General features: G+C 37.9%; 1 non-coding gene across 1 annotated transcript; it reads right to left on the reverse strand.

The window, feature by feature from the left end:
* Nucleotides 1-19,140: 19,140 nt before the first annotated feature.
* On the reverse strand, nucleotides 19,141-19,247 carry LOC135147431 (small nucleolar RNA R71). The gene has a single exon (XR_010285008.1). It is a non-coding gene; the product is annotated as a small nucleolar RNA R71 (small nucleolar RNA).
* Between the last annotated feature and the right edge of the window lie 547 nt (nucleotides 19,248-19,794).

Consider the following 19,794-nt stretch of genomic DNA (forward strand, 5'->3'; position numbering starts at 1 on the left):
ACATTTATGGAAGCCAAGTAGTGGTTTTCTTATGGCCAATGATGTTGCAGGTGTTAACCTCGAGAAATCTTGTCCCTGCATTACCCTAACAAAAAATGACTCTTATATCATGTCTGCTTGTGGCGGAAAAGTTTCATTGTTCAATATACTCACCTACAAGGTGTATATGCTTATATACTCTGCAACTAATCCCTTGAGATTAATGTATCATACCCTTATTTAACTTATCATGTGTCTTGATATGTAGGTTATGGCTACATTCATGTCAACTCCACCAGTACCGACCTTCGTAGCATTTTATCCTCGAGACTATAACATCGTAGCTGTTGGAATGTAGAATTTGACATGTGATGCCATGCCTGCTGCACAATATATAGAGTTCTACTTGTGTGTGCACTGCGTGATTCAGAAGCAGTTAGTTGCAAAGGAAAAAAAAGTTGTTTGCTCCATGTAAATAAATAATTATGTGTAGATGTACATGCCTAAATTATATATTCCTGTGAATTGTGATGCTGCCTCCCGTTAAAACTTTACCGGCATGTTTGTTTGTTTCAATAAACTCCTCCCCATTTCAACTACAATATTCGATTTCTCCGCTCTACAATCCATTTTGTTGTGGAGTGTAGGGTGTTGTATAATGCTTTTAAGTTTTAGCCCTAACACTTCCTACTTTTCTCAAAATCTCAAACGGTCCTATATATCTCGGATTTAACTTACTTCTTTTTCCAAATCTAATTACTCCTTTCCAAAGTGATACTTTCAGAAGTACTTTTTCTCCTACATCAAAGGCTTTCTCATTCCATTTTAATTCTGCATATTTCTTTTGCCTATCTTGAGCTGCAACTAACCTTTTCTTTTGCATATTCCTGAAATGCTTGCCAAAATCTTGATGTAAATCTAGCATCTCTATCCGAAACAATTGATTTTGGCACTCCATGTTTAGACACAACTTCATTCATGTACATTTTCACTAGTCTCTCGAGGGTGTACTTTTCACTAATAGGAAGAAAATGCGCAGATTTTGTCAATCTATCAACAATTACCCAAATAGCGTCATGATTTGCTCGAGTCCTAGGAAATCCTACTATGAAATCCATGGTAATATGTTCCCATTTCCATTCCGGGATCTCTAGTGGTTGCAACAATCCACCAGGTCGTTGATGCTCATCTTTTACTTTCTGACATGTTAAACATTTACTCACCCAGTCAGCAATCTCTCTTTTCATATTAGGCCACCAATAATTTCTCTTTAAATCTTGATACATTTTGGTGCTTCTTGGGTGTATAGAATATTTTGACTCATGAGCTTCACTCAGAATATCCCTTTTAAGATCTATCAGGTTAGGAATCCAAATTCTATTGGCAAACCTCCTAATTCCTTTTTCATCTTTAACACTTAAGTACTCATCACCAGTCAATTCAGATCGTCTTTCTTCTATCATTATTTCCTGACTCTTTTTGATTCTTTCTATTAGTTTTGGTTGTACTAACATCTCATAAATTCTTCCCTCCTTATGCTCTGAATCCTTAATTTCCAATTCTAACCTTTCCATTTCCTTAATCAATTCCTTGGTAGAGACATTACATTGATCCTTTCTTTTCTACTTAAAGCATCAGCAACTACTTTCGCTTTCCCTGGGTGATATTTAATTGTACAGTCATAATCCTTTATCAATTCTAACCATCTTCTCTGTCTCATGTTCAACTCTTTCTGAGTAAACAGATATTTTAAACTTTTATGATCTTTAAATATCTCACACTTCTCACCATATAAGTAATGACGCCAAATCTTTAAAGCAAACACTATAGCAGCTAACTCTAGGTCATGGGTAGGGTATCTCAACTCGTAATCCTTAAGTTGCCTAGAAGCGTATGCTATCACTTTTCCATATTGCATCAGCACACATCCTAGTCCCTTATGAGATGCATCACTATAAATCACAAAGTTTCCTATCTCATCAGGTAAAGTTAACACAGGTGCCGTTGTAAGTCGCTTATTTAATTCCTGAAAACTTTCCTCGCACTTAGGGGTCCACTCAAATTTTTCTTCTTTCCTAGTCAATTTGGTCAAAAGAGTTGCAATCTTAGAGAAATCTTTCACAAATCTTCTATAATATGCTGCTAATCCAAGAAAACTTCTTACCTCTATCGGGGTCCTAGGCCTATCCCAATTTGATACTGCCTCAATCTTTGCAGGATCTACTAATATTCCTTCCTTAGAAACTACATGTCCTAAAAACTGTACTTGCTCCATCCAAAATTCACATTTTGAAAATTTAGCATATAACTTTTCTTTCCTCAAAGTTTCCAAAATTATCTTAAGATGTTCACCATGTTCTTCCTTCGTCTTAGAATAAGTCAAGATATCATCAATAAAAACAATGACAAACTTATCTAAGTACTTTTTGAATACCCTATTCATAAGATCCATAAAAGCTGCAGGGGCATTAGTTAATCCGAAAGGCATTACTAGAAACTCATAGTGCCCATATCTAGTCCTAAAGGCCGTCTTAGGTACATCCTCGGGTTTGATCTTCAACTGATGGTATCCAGACCTCAAATCTATCTTTAAAAAATAAGATGCTCCCTTTAACTGGTCAAACAAATCATCAATCCTGGGTAAAGGATACTTATTCTTAATTGTCATCTTATTTAATTCTTGATAATCAATACACAATCTCATGCTTCCATCTTTCTTTTTAACAAACAAAACAGGGGCTCCCCACGGGGACACACTCGGTCGAATCACTCCCTTATCTAGCAATTCTTGCAACTGGGTTGCTAATTCTTTCAATTCTGCTGGTGCCATTCTATAAGGGGCTTTAGATATTGGTGCCGTACCAGGGACAAGATCAATGGTGAATTCTATTTCTCTATCAGGCGGTATTCCGGGTAATTCCTCAGGAAACACATCTTTGTATTCTTTTACTACAGGAATTTCATCAATCTTAGGGCTTGCCTTACTTACGTCTACTACATGAGCCAAATATGCTTGACATCCTTGTCTAAGAAATCTTTTGGCGTGGATAATTGTCAAAAAATTTCTAGCTTGCTTTTGACCTCTCACCATGACTCGCTTTCCATTAGCACCTTTCAAACTCACACGTTTTCTTCTACAGTTTATTTGCGCATCATATTTTGTTAACAATCCATTCCAAGAATCACATCAAACTCCCCCAGTTTAATAGGGATAAGATCTCTCGCAAAGTTCTGTTTTTGAACTAATATTTCACAGTTTGGACACACCTGATCTACCGTGATTACTTCTTGATTAGCTATTTCTATATTCATCACTTCTCCTAAAGGTATATATTCAATTCCCCACTTATGCATAAGTCGAATAGAAATAAAAGATCTACTTGCTCCGGAATCCATTAACACACAGGCATTTTCAGAGTTTACTAGGAGCGTACCTGATATGACATCATTATCTACCATAGCATCCTTCAGGGTCATGTTGAGGGTTCGCGCAGTTGGCTTGTTATTCTTGTTCTCTGGTGGTGCAGGTAGTTTTGGTGCAACACTCTCTTTCTGGGTTTGTCTACACTCTTTCGCCACATGTCCTTTCTTTCCACAATTGAAACATGTAATTGACTTCTCCTGACAGGCAGAGGCGTAATGACCTTTCTTTCCGCAATTATAACAAGTAGTGGATTTGTTAGGCCGAATAAACTCACTATATAAGATAATATAGTGAACACAATCCAAGACAAACACAAGTATAAGAGAATAAATCAATAAACTCTTATTCACAAATCACAGTAGCTTACAAATAATCTCTTAGTGATTTATATCTTATCACTAAGAGCTGCTAGGTTACACGAATAATATTCAATTGATAACTCATATAGAGTAAACCCTAAGCTGTGTTTATATACACAGTTACATGATATCTACTGATTGATTTATAATTATCTGCTTCCTAAAATAATCTAATCAGTAGCTATCCTTCTGCTGTCCTGATCTGCACAATCTCTCTTGATCTTTATCTTCCTTATTTAGTCAGATATGCTCCTGAAAATCAGCCGCCTGTAAACTCTGATCATCGCTTAAACTCTGATCCAGCTGTCAGTCGTTAAACTCTGATTTCCAGCTAAACTCTGATATTTGCTTCTGCACACTAAACAAGTTAGATACCTGTGACATCATCAAATATGTAACAATCTCCCCCAACTTGTGCATTAGACAGAATGAACAAGTTCTATATATTTACTGATGATGTCAAAAACAATCAAGGACAAATGCATGAAGTAACTAATCTGCATAAATAAATTAACACTTACAGAGTAGGCAGAACTAATTACAACTTACAGAACATAGCAGAACTAATTATCCAATCAGTCTATATCCATAGCTCTCCTTAACAAACTTGGTAATCAGATCTTCTTCAATTTGTTTCAGAGTTTGTATCATTTGAGCTTTGACAGTCTTTAACTCTTCATCTTCATCTCCTGTCTGGTATATAGCTGATCTCAAGGCATTAGCCTTGCTTCTCTTCATGGCTTCTCCCAACTGAATTGCTCCTGGTCTTTCAGCTTCATTATTATAACCCAGAATTCTGGTTCCAGCAATAGTCTCCATAACTGAGCTATTTTTCTCCATATCAATCTCTGAACCATCTTCCAAAGTTATCTTAGGCACATATTCAGCATCAGAACTTAACCCATAGAATCTTCTTTTCTCTTGGATAGTTCTCTTCATTCTGTCAGACCATCTCTTGGATGCTTCATTCTTTATCTCAAGCATATAGTGAATATGCTCAAGTTCCCTCAGAGATTTTATCAATAAATCAGCTTCAGAAATTCTGTACACTCTGCCAGATTCCAAAAATACAGCAATTTTCTCCTTGTCTTCTCGTCCATCATGAGTGTCTATCAGAATTTGTGCTGATTCTATTCTGTCAAGGTCTTTCTGTGTCACAACTTCTCCAGCCTTTTCAGTAAAAGGATATGGATCCTTGAAGATAGTTGCTGCACTTGTCTGTATTTTCTCCTTTCTGTGACCTAGACCTGTAGTGTCTCTTGCCTCTTTCCCTCTAGTTCCTTTTGCTCTGATCTGAGTGAATAAAGAGCTTTACTTGTACTGACCTGTACCAAGGCTTCCAAATAAACTCTTCTTCTTAGGTTCAGCTGTGTCAACTTGAGCCTTGTCAGAGGTTGACTTGATCCAGGTAGCTCTGTCTTCAACTGACTTCAGCTTTTCTTTCTTCACATCTTCAGCTTGGGCAATGTCAGAGGCTAAACTCTGATCAGTAGTCTCAGGAATGATAGCAAGAGTTTGCTTAACTTCTGATTCAGCCTTCCTTTTAGATGGAGCACCATCTATAATCTTTTTCCCTTTTTCACTGAAATCAGAGTCAGACTTCTTCTGATAAACTCTGGGCCTATTGATATCAGCATAATTAACTTCACTGATCACAATTCCTTTTCTTCTTGAAGAAGTTGATTTCTTTGAAGAAGAATCAATGACCAGTTTCTTGCCATCAGAGCTTGCTTTCTTCTGATCAATTTCAGCTTCTTTTTCATCAGACTTTGATTTTCTTGTCTTGTTCTTCTCAGCAGCCAACCTTTCTTCTTCTTTTCTAGCATCTTCAAGTGACACCCCTGGATTTTCCTGTTCAAATAAGTTCTTTGCAACTGCTTCATCAAAATCCAGTTGTGTAGGGGCTTTGTAGAAAAAGGTTGTTTCCTCTCCCTGAAACTTCACTGTGTGACTCAGAATCTTAGATTCAGGATTACCAAGCTTAATCAATTGCTCAGATAGAGCTCTGGTTTTACTGTCAGCTGGTATCAGAGGTTGGGATTTTGTCTTTTGAGATTGATGAGAACCGCTTCCAGCCTTATCACTCCTCTTTTCCTTAGATTGACTCTGAGAGTGTAAAATTATTTCAGAGTTTAAATTTTCAGACTCCTTCTTATCTTCATCCTCTTCCTCATCATCTGGTTCTCTCTGTTGCTGATCAACCTTGCATTTGTCTTTCAGTACTTTCTCCCCCTTTTTGACATCATTGGGGTTGAGAAATTTTACCAGTTGAGCAACAGAGGAGCTCAACTCAGCCAGAGTTTGCTGCATGGATTTCTGAGTGGATTCTATTGAGGATAGTCTGGCTTCCACAGAAGAAGTTGGAGCTCTGTGCATCCTCTTGGAGTAACTTAGAGTACAAACTCTGTTCTCTGTAGGTTTGGAAGGAGGAATGTCATAGACAGGAGCTGGTGATGCAGGTTTAACAGGTGATGGATCTCTGATTGGATACACTTCCCTGACTGAAATGTTGTCTCTGATCTGAGCAGAGATTTCAGCTGCAAGAATAGCTGAGTCACTGGGAGGAACAGAAGTGACCTCTGTAGCATCTGCATCATCATCATCATCATCATCAACTGCAATACTGAGTGTCTGTGAACACAGAGGAGCTGTAGCTTCCTCAGAGTTTGCAGCACATAATATCTCCTGATCAGGAGCTGCAACTAAGTCTTCAACAGGGGTCAGAATTTCCTGAGCAATGTCTGGAGTAGTTACACTTGCTTCTGGAGTGGAGACATGTGCTTCTGGAGTATGTTCTGAGAGAGGTATAGCATCTGCTGTTGAGTGTGGCATAAGATCCTCTGATTGAGGAATATGTTCTGACATTTGAATTTCAGCTTCTGATGAGGTAGAGAGAGGTACTGCAGATATAGGGTCCACCATCAGAGGATCAGACACTGGGACCATTTCAAGAGGATTGACTGTGGATTCCTGAGGAGGGTCCACAGTAAGATCAGTAATTGAGGAGGTGGGTTTGATCTTCTTTCTGGGTCTTGAGATAAGAGGGACTGGTTCTGGCTCAGGGTCAGAGTCAGAGTCTGATAATTTCTGCAGAAATCTTCTCTTCCTAGGTGGAGGAGATGGCTGTTTGGATGGAGATTTAGATAGCTGTTTGGATGGAGATTTAGATGACCTCAGTACCCTTGTTGGTGAAGATATTGCAACTGGCCCTTTTTGGGAAGGACCAGAGGTTGTGTGTAGATCAGATTTTACAACTGGCCCTTTTTGGGAAGGACCAGAGGTTGGTATATCTTGTGTCTGGTGGGTGGAGGATGGTAAATTCTCATCAGAGAATAAGGAATTATATTTATCTGGCATTGCCAGCTTCAGCTTATCCTGAACAGTTACTGGTATAGCAAAAACAGGCAGTTGAGGTTTCTTACTGTCCTTTTTGATTAAATCAGTGAAAGCTCGTTTTGTGATTTTAAAAGGTAGCTCAGTGTCAGTATCAGGAATAGGGACCAGAGGAAAGCAGTAAGAGAAAATAAGCTGACAAAATCTAGCAAAGTAGACAGTATTTTCATCTTCTAATCTCCTATCACCAATAAATCTCAAAATAGATGGAGCTATATCAAAATTGAGATTATGGATAAGAGCATACCCAATCTGCTGGCTGAAGAGAGGAATAGCATCAAAATTGCTGCATTTATTCCCAAAAGCTCTTGTTATGCAGTCATAATAGAAACTCCATTCTTTGCAGAGACAAGGGCGCTTGAGTTCCCCCATCTTATCAGTGTTACCGGAGTATCCAAAGAATTGCATCATATCCTTCAGAGTTTGTGTAGAGACAGAGCTGTGATACATGGAATGCTCTGGAAGGTGAAGAGCCTTTCGAACCGTTTCAGGAGTTACAATATACTCCTGACCCTCATAGGAGCATGTCAAAGATGGTGATCCGTGTTCACCACCATCATTATATCTTGCTGAACGCCAGAGACTCAAAACTTGTGCCGGAGAAATAACTTCTGGTTGTGTGAGTGCATACATGAACTCACTGTGAGCAAGATAGTCTTGAATGAGATGAAACTCGTTTGGAGCTTCAGCATTTGACAGGATTGCAGCATAGTTGTTGGTGACAAACTTTGCACCAGCATATTCAAAGACTTTGGTCGACATTTTCTGAAAAAAATCAAGAAAATCGTGAAGTGTAGATGAGATGTTTGATGAAATGCGCACAAGAGATTTTGAAAATATTATCAGAGAGGGAGAGAGAGATATCGTGTGAAATAAAAAGAAAATACTCGATCTCTGAGTATATATATTTATGTACGCATGCGGGTGAGAGAGCAAAGTTGTAGTGGGGCACGTGGCAAGTTCTGAACGGTAAAAAAAGATGGTAGTGGAGCAGTAATAATGAGTGGCGTGTGTATCTGAACAAATGTGCACCATTTACCAATAAAACACCAATAATTACCGTGTTTTTCTCCACTCAGGAATACAAATGGATTTTCTACCGTTTGATAATTAAATCTAATATTATCTTGACCAAAATATTTATTTTAACTCGGACTTTGATCAGAGGCTGACCATTGACCAGAGTTTAAATAAATGACTTATAAAATGACAAATCAAAGAGTGATCATAGAATTTTGTAATGATGAGAGATAAATATTCCAGGTCTAAATGACACTTGCTCCTCAGAGTTTGCAAAAATTTATTGAACTCTAGTCAAAAATTACTCGAAGCCAAGAAAAATTGTTAATCACAGAAGTGGAGTGAGGTGTGTGTTAACATGAATATGCTAATGTCACAGAGATTTTCAAATTTCTTAAATAATATTAGAAAGAATCAGATAATAAGAAATTGTTTTAATCATCTCATAAGCCGAGTTTCTCACAAATGGATCAGAGTATACCATTTCTTCTCTTTTGAACAACATTTGTCTTTTGAAAGGGAACTTCTCATGGTAAGTGAGTCATAACCTTTATCAGACTTTTGTTTGCTCAGAGTATTTTTCCAGTAATCAGAGAATGTGAAAAGTCCCCAAAAATTAACTTAATTTTCGATGCATTTGCTTAATACCAGCAGTGCACTTGGATCTTTCCTTTCACAAATTTTCTAAGATCTCAAAGGAGTACCTGAGATAATTTCTTTTGTTTTTCTTCTCTTTTGATTTTCTTTTCTGAGAAGAAATATCTTGAGGATCCATAACTGAAGTTTATTAACTCTTAGCTCACAAGAGGAGGAAAGCAGATTCTTTTCTGACTACATATCTAATATTTAAGAAGTAAGACAGTCTAGGTAGCAAAATTAACTCATGTGTTGTGTGTTAAGGATTTCCACAGCTGTAATATCACAAGATTCAGACTTTAGAGAGGCTTATGACTAAATTCAGTTAAGTGCAACATATTCTTCACAGGAAATATCTTTCATCATGAAAAATTCAAGTCGTCAGAGTTTGTCGGGTCAGAGTTTAAATATCAGAGTTTATCAAATCAGAGTATATTCACCAGAGTTTAGATCAGAGAATAACAGATACAGTTGGAGATCATGTTTATAAAAACAAATACTAACAGATATAATATCATGCAATGTATCAGAGTTTAGAGACGACCAGAGATCATCCCTAATTCGTTTACAAGCCTTGTGAATGTTGCTTCAGCCAGAGGTTTGGTGAAGATATCTGCCAACTGCTGATCTGTTGGAACAAAGTGAAGCTCTACTGTTCCTTCCATCACATGTTCTCTGATAAAATGATACCTTATGCTAATATGCTTGGTCATGGAGTGCTGTACTGGATTTCCTGTCATAGCAATAGCACTTTGGTTATCACAATAAATAGGAATTTGAGTCAGAGTTAACCCATAATCCAGTAGTTGATTCTTCATCCATAAAATCTGAGCACAGCAGCTGCCTGCAGCAATATACTCTGCTTCTGCAGTGGATGTGGAGATAGATTTTTGTTTCTTACTGAACCAAGAAACTAATCTTCCTCCTAGAAATTGACAGCTCCCACTTGTACTTTCTCTGTCTATTTTGCATCCTGCAAAATCTGCATCAGAGTAACCAATCAGTGTAAAGTCTGATTCTCTGGGATACCAGAGTCCCATCTCAACTGTTCCTTTGAGATATTTGAAAATCCTTTTGACTGCTATAAGGTGTGGTTCTCTTGGATCTGCTTGAAATCTTGCACAGAGACAGGTTGCAAACATGATATCAGGTCTACTAGCAGTCAGATATAGAAGTGAGCCTATCATACCTCTATAGTTAGTAATTTCTACTGGTGAACCAGTATCTTTATCTAACTTAGTGGCAGTTGCCATTGGAGTGGTAGCAGCTGAGCTATCCTGCATGCCAAATTTCTTTAGCAGGTTCCTGGTATATTTAGACTGATTAATGAAAATACCCTCATCAGTCTGTTTGACTTGAAGTCCCAAAAAATAGCTCATTTCTCCCATCATGCTCATCTGATATCTGGACTGCATAAGCTTTGAGAATCTCTCACAGAGTTTAGAATTAGTAGACCCAAAAATAATATCATCTACATAGACTTGAACTAATAGCAGATCATTACCATGGTTGAGATAAAATAGAGTTTTATCAATTGTACCTCTGTTGAAACCACTGTCCAAAAGAAATTGAGCCAGAGTTTCATACCATGCTCTTGGTGCTTGCTTTAGTCCATACAGTGCTTTATCCAATCTGTAGACATGATCTGGAAATTTTGTGTCCACAAACCCTGGAGGTTGTTCAACATATACCTCTTCTTCCAGCTCCCCATTTAGAAAAGCACTCTTTACATCCATCTGAAACACTTTGAATTTCTTGTGTGCTGCATAAGCCAAGAAAATTCTGATTGCTTCCAATCTGGAAACCGGGGCAAAGGTCTCATCATAGTCAATTCCTTCTTGTTGAGAATATCCCTTAGCTACCAGTCTGGCTTTATTTCTTGTAATCACACCATCACTGTCTGTTTTGTTCCTAAAAACCCACTTAGTACCAACAATTGATCTGTTCTTTGGTCTTGGTACAAGTGTCCAGACTTTATTTCTCTCAAATTCATTTAACTCCTCCTGCATTGCTGTTACCCAGTCTGCATCCTTTAAAGCTTCTTCCACTTTCTTTGGTTCTGTCTGAGATAAAAATGAATGGAATAAACACTCATTTGCTGTTGCAGTTCTGGTTTGTACTCCAGCATCTGGATCTCCAATAATCAGATCTGGTGTATGAGACTTTGTCCATTTTCTTTCATGTGGCAGTTGATTCCTGGAACTAGATCCTCCCCCATAATCCATGCCAGTATCATTTTGGTTCTCTGATGCCTCTCCCCCATTATTCATGCTATCTCCATGAGCATTCTGAGTTTCTGATGCTCCCCCTGAAGATGTGTTCTCCTGATTCTCTGATGCAGAGTGATCAGAGTTTGAGGAGTCAGAATCAGAGTTTGTGTTTTCTGCCGAGTCTGCAACATTTTCATCCAGATTTTCATCTTGAAAGTGCTCCCCCTCAAAATGTGCTTGAGGTTGGTGAGTAGAAGTGACATGCTCTGATATTGTCTCAGAGTCAGAGTTTATGGAATCAGAGAATACATCTTCATCTTCAAATCTCAGTTGCTCATGATCTTCAAAATCTTCCATTCCAGTAATTTTCTTATCATCAAAGGACACATGAATGGATTCCATGATTACCCTTGTTCTCAGATTGTAAACTCTGAAGGCTTTTGTTGATAAAGGATAACCAACAAAGATTCCTTCATCAGCTTTTAAATCAAATTTGGTTAGCTGCTCTGGATGATTTTTCAGAACAAAACATTTACATCCAAAAATATGGAAGTATTTGAGATTTGGTTTTCTGCCTTTAACCATTTCAAATGGAGTTTTCCCATGTTTGTTAATCAGAGTTGCATTCTGTGTGAAACAGGCAGACTGCACAGCCTCAGCCCAGAAGTAGGTTGGTAACTTTGCTTCCTCCAACATGGTTCTAGCAGCTTCAATCAGAGTTCTGTTCTTCCTTTCTACAACACCATTTTGTTGAGGTGTTCCAGGTGCTGAAAATTCCTGTTTAATGCCATTTTCTTTACAGAACTCCTCCATTTTAAAATTCTTGAACTCAGTGCCATTATCACTTCTGATGATCTTTACTGCATCTTTAGAGATTTTGTTCATCTGTCTGACATGCTCAATCAATAAAGATGGTGTCTCATCCTTGCTGTGTAGAAAATATACCCATGTATATCTGGTAAATTCATCAACAATGACCAGAGTATATCTTTTCTTTGCAATGGACATTATATTTACTGGTCCAAAAAGATCTACATGCAGCAGATGATATGGCTCAAGAATTGAGGACTCAGTTTTACTTTTGAAGGAAGATTTCCTCTGTTTTGCTTTCTGACAGGAATCACAGAGTCCATCTGGAGTAAAAACTGATTTTGGGAGTCCTTTCACAAGATCTTTCTTCACAAGCTCATTTATATTATTGAAGTTCAGGTGAGATAATTTCTTGTGCCAATTCCAGCTTTCTTCAATACTAGCTCTGCCAAGTAGACAGATTGCAGAGCTTTCAGAGTTTAAAGATAGCTTAGCTTCATAGATGTTTCCATGTCTGTATCCTTTCAGAACAACTTTTCCAGTTCTTTTGCTAATGACTTCACAGTGTTCTTCTAAGAAATTGACATGATATCCTCTGTCACAGATTTGACTTATGCTCAGCAGATTGTGCTTAAGTCCTGAGACAAGAGCTACAGATTGAATGATGACATTTCCAAGATTGATATTGCCATATCCCAGAGTTTTCCCTATGTTGCCATCTCCATAAGAAACATTTGGGCCAGCCTTCTCCACAAAGTCTGATAGCAGGGCTTTATTTCCTGTCATATGTCCTGAGCATCCACTGTCCAGAACTAGGATGTTTTTCCTGTTGCCCTGCAATCACATACACAACTAATGATTAGTTTTAAGGACCCAGACTTGCTTGGATCCTTTGTTCTTGTTAAGTTTGTTAACACTAGCAGCGGAAGATCTATCAGAGTTTATATCAGAGTTTGTGCTAACAGACTTTCTAACAGATGCTGAACTAGGAGAATCAATCTTTTTCCTCAAAGAAGGTTTTAATTCATAATAATCATAATATAAACTATGGTATTCCTTACAAGTGTAAATGGAATGCCATAAACTACCACAATGAAAACAAGGATTCTCTGGTCTAAATCTAGTATTCCTAGTCTTAACTTCTGATTTTGGAGACATAGCATTTATGTCCTTATTTTTCCTGCAAAAAGAAGCAAGATGATTAGGATTACCACAATTATGACAAGTTTTCCTAGGAGCATTTGGAACAGGCAAGTAATTGTTGCTTTTGTTTATTCCAACCTTTCCATTCCTATTTTTCTTAGGTTCCTTAATCCTGTTTTCATTCTTAACCACCTTGAGTTTATGCTTAAGCTGTTTCTGAGCCATCAAACCAATATTAACCTGTTTACGTGTATCAGTCTTTGATTTGTTCTGTGTCTTTGATTCTGCAACAAATCTTACTGGAACTACCTTAGGTTTTTCAATTCTAATGGTTTCTTGTTTATATGACTCAGCTTCATTTTTATCAGAGTAACCTAACCCTTTCTTCCAGTTTCCACTTTCTAATATATTCTGAGTAGTCTTACCTGAGTTAGTCCAAGTTCTGATTATCTCTCTTTCCTTAACAAGTTCTGTTTCAAGAGAAGCATTTTTCTTTAAGAGTTCATTTTTAATAAAGATAGAGTCATCTCTTTCCTTCTGAACTTCTAGCATCAGAACTAGTTCTTTTTCAAGATAATCATTCCTTTTCTTGACATCTAAGTTCTCAGATTTTAGTCTTTCATTTTCTAAAGTCTGATCTCTATAACTAACATGCAGAGTTTTAAGAAACAATCTTAACTCAGTTATATCTTCAGTATCAAAGGCAAGAGTGGAATGAGGTACCTTAGTTTCAACAGTCTCAGTGCTGTTGTCCATGTTTGCCATCAAGGCATAGTTGACTTCATCCTCTGAATCTGATGTGTCTGCCCAGCTTCCTTTCTTTGTGATAAAGGCCTGTTCCTTTTCTTTCTTAGCTTTCTTGCACTCAGTTGCAAAGTGACCTTTCTCTCCACAATTGAAGCAGGTGTACTTAGACTTATCAGATTTTCCAGATTTTTCTTCTTTGCCTTCATTCTTTTTGAAGACCTTTCTGTCAGAGTTTCTGTCTTTGGTTGAGAACTTCTTTCCTTTGTTGAAGTTCTTGTAAGCTATCTTCTTGAAACTTTTTACCATTAGTGCTGCCAGCTGCATCATCTCAGTATCACTGTCATCAGAGTCTGAAGGCATATCAGAGTCTGAGTCAACATCAGAGTTTGATGACTCAGTATCAGACTTTTTGACATGAGCTTTTCCCTTGCTTTTCACAGTTGATTCTTCTTGAACTTTTAGAGCAACTGGTTTGGGTTTCCCACCATGTCGTTTGCTCCTTTGTTCCATTTCAAGTTCATGAGTTTTCAACCTTCCAAAAATTTCATCCAGAGACATCTCTTCAAGATCATGATTGTCTCTTATAGTGGTTACTTTCAAATCCCACTTTTCAGGAAGAGCAAGCAGGAATTTGAGATTTGAATCTTCCAAATCATATTCTTTGTCCACAAGAGACAAGTCATTCAGCAGCTTGACAAACCTATCATAAAGATCAGTCAGTGATTCACCAGACTTTGAATCAAAGTGTTCATACTCTTGAGTAAGTATGGTTCCTCTGTTCTTTTTGATGGCTTTGGTTCCTTGACATCTGACTTCCAAAGCATCCCATATCTCCTTTGCAGTTTTGCATCCAATTACTCTATTGGACATAGCATTGTCCAGAGCACTATGCAACAGATGCTTCACCTTTGCATCTTTACTGATAGATGAGATGTCCTCTGGAGTATAGTCCTTCTTCTCTTTAGGAATCATCTTCTGGGGTTCATCTCCCACTGCAACAGAGAGCTTTGTTGGCATGTGTGGACCATCATAAATTCTATCCAGATATTCTGGATCTGTAGATTCCAGAAACATGATCATTCTTACTTTCCAGACAGAATATTCAGATGCCCTGAGGACCGGAACCCTAAGAGACTCATATCTACTGTTTTGTGATTTCTCAGACATGATTGTGTGATTAAGATCTCACTGTAGGTATATCAACAGAGCTGGCTCTGATACCACTTGTTAGGCCGAATAAACTCACTATATAAGATAATATAGTGAACACAATCCAAGACAAACACAAGTATAAGAGAATAAATCAATAAACTCTTATTCACAAATCACAGTAGCTTACAAATAATCTCTTAGTGATTTATATCTTATCACTAAGAGCTGCTAGGTTACACGAATAATATTCAATTGATAACTCATATAGAGTAAACCCTAAGCTGTGTTTATATACACAGTTACATGATATCTACTGATTGATTTATAATTATCTGCTTCCTAAAATAATCTAATCAGTAGCTATCCTTCTGCTGTCCTGATCTGCACAATCTCTCTTGATCTTTATCTTCCTTATTTAGTCAGATATGCTCCTGAAAATCAGCCGCCTGTAAACTCTGATCATCGCTTAAACTCTGATCCAGCTGTCAGTCGTTAAACTCTGATTTCCAGCTAAACTCTGATATTTGCTTCTGCACACTAAACAAGTTAGATACCTGTGACATCATCAAATATGTAACAGGATTCTCGATAACATGGGGGTGGATGCTTCTTTCCACAAGTCTTACAATCGGGTAATGGGGGTCTTCCTTGCAACACATTTGTAGTTGGTGTAGTCCTAAATTTTTGACTTCCCTCTCGATTATGTGGCACTTCTTTCTTTATAAAAGGCTTCTTCACACTCGAGTCCCAAGGTTTCTTGCCAGAATTCTGACTATTCTGCGGGGTCTTTCGCTTCCTATCGCCTTTTTCTTTGTTATAAAGCTCACTCCCTGACTCAACAATACAAGCCTTATGTACAAGTGTTGCGTAACTAGTGATTTCGAGAACATCGACTCTATTTTGGATCCAGGGCTTTAAGCCCTGCTGAAAACGTCTAGCCTTCTTCTCGTCCGTATCTACTTGATGCGGAACGAACCTAGAAAGCTTGGTAAATTTAGCCTCGTACTCTGCTACAGACATATTTCCCTGTTTGAGCTCCGGAAACTTGAGCTCCATTTGATTCTCTAAATGCTTAGGAAAGTATTTTTCTAGGAATAACTCAGTAAACCTAGCCCACGATATAATACTAGATCCTTCTAATACTCGCTTAGCTTCCCACCAATAGTTAGCTTCACCTTTAAGCATAAAAGCGCAAATATAGTTTTCTTCTCTTCTTCTACACCGACTATCTCAAAAGTCTTCTCTATCTCTCGTAGCCATATCTTGGCTTCAACGGGATCTACTATCCCTTTGAATTCTGGGGGTTGCAAAGATTTGAAAGATTTAAAAGAAATAGTGGGTTTAGTAAGCTGACTTGAAGAACTCTTCACTGAGTTAGCTTGAAGATTTTGTTGAAGTAAATCAACAAACATTTGAACAGGGTTGGGTTGGGGTTGGGATCCCAGTGGAACTTCAGGAGTTGACTCATCAACTGGGTTGTCATTTGGATTTGAACTCATCTTGATTCTATTAAGAAGAGACAAAAACAGGTTAATAGTTTTCATCAGACGGTATATAAAATCATGGTTACTTAAAAGTGAAACAGGGTGCAGTTTTTTTAAAATTCAGTACAGAAGTTGAAAACAAGTTTAAATGTCTCGTTTAAAAAGAGATTTTGTATCAAAGTTGCATATTTTGAAAACTTTTTAAAGAAATCTGCAAAACTTAAGTATCGTTGAAAACCTTCTTAAAACAATTAAAAATAGTTAGTCATTTTGAAAATATTTTCTTTTTATTCCTGTTTTTAGAAAAATTTCCGGTTGAGAATTGATATGCAAAATATCTGACAATAATGAACAGGTTAAAAGTAAATGACGAGTCGAGAGTAAAAATAAACAGAAAGGACATAACAACAAAACTCATAAGTGAAAACATCATAAAGATGGTCATAATATCCGAAGCTTTAGGAGTACAAGTCATGATAGAAACAAAAATACATCTGATCATGTCATCCCTACAACATTATATCTAATCTGGCTATAACTATACAAAAGGATCCTAACTACAACACTACTGCCAGATATGTATATAGGTTGATACTAAAGCATCTGCATCAAAATAAAAGATAGTGCATGATAAGTGGTATTTATACACACTTATAGGCCTTCATTTCCACTTAAATTGGTTGGTTGTACTTAAGTGTTTAGTGTCTTTTGATGTGTTTTTAGTGTTTTTCTGTGCAGGTCACGAGTTGAGGTGATGAAGTGATTTTCTATCATTTTAGGTTGTTTTTGGTGCATTATTTGCAAGAATAGAGAATTGTGGATTCATCACGACTTGGGATTTTGTGGGTACATCTTCTACAAACCCTCACGAGAACACACTCGTCCACTAGAGCTATCTAGGGGTTTAAAGGGCTTGTTGCATGTGCTAAATGCAACCGTGATCACCTACGGAAGTGGTACTAGAGCGAGGAAGGGCATGCACGCGAGAACGAGCTGAAAAACGAAGAAACGGGCTGCCAGTGGCAGACAGTAGCGTGCCCGCGCTAGTTGTTAGCGCGCCCGCGCTATCCACTGGGACCACTAGCGCGCCTGCGCTAGTTTAGCGCGGCCACGCCCAGCAGAAGTGTCCCGGGCCGATTTTTGAAGCTTTTCTGATGGATTTTAGCAGCGGTCGAGGCCCGGTTGACTTGGTCAATGTACTTTATTTTCTCATGTGTAAAACCCTAGCCTCACATGTATCGTAGAATATCGGAATATAGTTTTATTAGTTTTTCTCTTGTAATCAAGCACATTATCAGTTTTGTATTGGATCGTTCTTAGCGAGGAAGTGACAGTTTCGAGCGAGATCGTGAACATCAAATCTGTAACGTTGTGTTCTTTATTATTAATTCAAGTACTTTTATTCCATTTAATTCTCGTAGTTTATTTATCATGTTTTCATTAGAACTCATGATGTCGATTAGTTCGATTATGAACTAACCGCCTTCATGGGATTCTAATGGATTTATCGATGTAGTCTAGTTAAGAATATTAATTACTTGATTTTGTGACGTACGTTGATTTCTTTGCATGAGCCGTGCTTATTCTTCTTAGGAGCGTAGCTAACTTCTAAGTTGTTTGTTAATTCTTTCTGAAGCGAGAGTGGATGATTGAATTTAGAACTATGCCATGTAAACATAGGATTATGTGAATGAAACATAATTTGTGGTAGACTTGAACTATTTTTATCACCCTGTGTAATCACGATAGACGACTTGCTATTAAACCTTTCTGCTTACACTACCGCTATAGAGATATAGGGTCTGAGCTTTGTTGGTGTCCATGAGATTTCTGTCTTAATTGTGGATTTTGATTGGTATGATATGTGTGCAACGAGAGTTGGCATGTATTACTTTCGTGTTGTCTGATTAGGATCAACAGTCGCATGTTAATCAGTAATTTCAATTCTAGATGAATTCGATAATGAAGTTAGAATCCCATGTGTTTTCCTATTCTGAATTTGATTAGTAGATTTAGTTATTAGTATAAAAGAACCCATCCTTGTTAATTGTCTTGGCAGTGAAAATTGATCATACATTGTTGCATAGGTGCGTATTCTTAATTCACCAGTCTCTGTGGGAACGAACAAATATATTACTTATGATCACATGCGCTTGCGTGTAGATTTTTGCGAACAAGTTTTTGGCGCCGCTGCCGGGGACTCGGTGTTAATTAATTAGTTTATGTACTTGTCATCAGTGTGCATTAAAATTCACTGACTAGGATTCTATTCTCTTCGCACTTTTCTTCTTTTCTTTATTTCAGGTACTTGGATTGCGTTTATGCAAACACGTTCTCAAACCCGTAAGAAAGCAATTGATTCATCTTCTTCTTCTTCTTCTGATTCTGAAATAATGACGGAACCTGAAGCACAACCAGACAGTAAGGCATTGAAGGATTTCTCTATGCCAAAGATCGATGATATCCAGTCAAGCATTGTCAGGCCTGCAATCGCAGCCAAAGCCTTTGAAATCAAACCAGGAACTATTCAAATGGTCCAGAACTCGGTACAGTATGGGGGTTCTCCTACTGAAGACCCTAATATGCATATACGTAATTTTATAGAGATCTGTGACACTTTCAAATTTAATGAAGTCTCTGATGATGCTGTGGGGCTTTTCCCATTTTCACTGAGAGATAAGGCTAAGGGATGGTTGCATTCTCTACCATCTGGTTCTATTACTACATGGGAAGATCTAGCTCAGAAATTTCTCACTAAATTCTTCCCCATGGCAAAGACTGCTGCACTACGAAATGCTCTATCTCAATTCTCTCAACAATCAGGAGAAACATTCTGTGAAGCCTGGGAGCGATATAAGGAGATGCTAAGGAAGTGTCCCCATCATGGCATGCCGGATTGGATGCAAATAAACTGTTTCTATAATGGTCTTGGACCTCAATCCAGACCTATGCTTGATGCTGCTTCTGGAGGTGCGCTATGGGCTAAAAGTTATGAAGAAGCTTATGATCTTATTGAAATGATGGCTGCTAATGAATATCAGAACCCTACTCAAAGACTTACTCAAGGGAAGGTAGCCGGAGTTCTTGAGCTTGACACGTCTACAGCTATTGCTGCTCAACTTAAGGCTCTCACGATGAAAGTCGATTCTCTGGCTCACCAAGGAATTCAACAACCGATCTCAATTTGCGAATTATGTGCTGGTACTCACTCTATTGATCAGTGTGCCATTTCTAGTGAATCAGCACAATTTGTGAGCAACTTTCAGAGAGGTCAACAGCCTGCTCCAGCTACTTACCATCCTAACAACCGAAATCATCCGAATTTCAGCTGGAGTAATAATCAGGGTTATAATCAGCCTCAACAAGGATTTCAACAGGGACCTAAACAATATAGTCAGGCTGGAACTTCACAACAGTATGCACCTAAACACCCATAT

Source organism: Daucus carota, chromosome 6, assembly GCF_001625215.2.
Source record: "Daucus carota subsp. sativus chromosome 6, DH1 v3.0, whole genome shotgun sequence".
NCBI lineage: Eukaryota > Viridiplantae > Streptophyta > Magnoliopsida > Apiales > Apiaceae > Daucus > Daucus carota.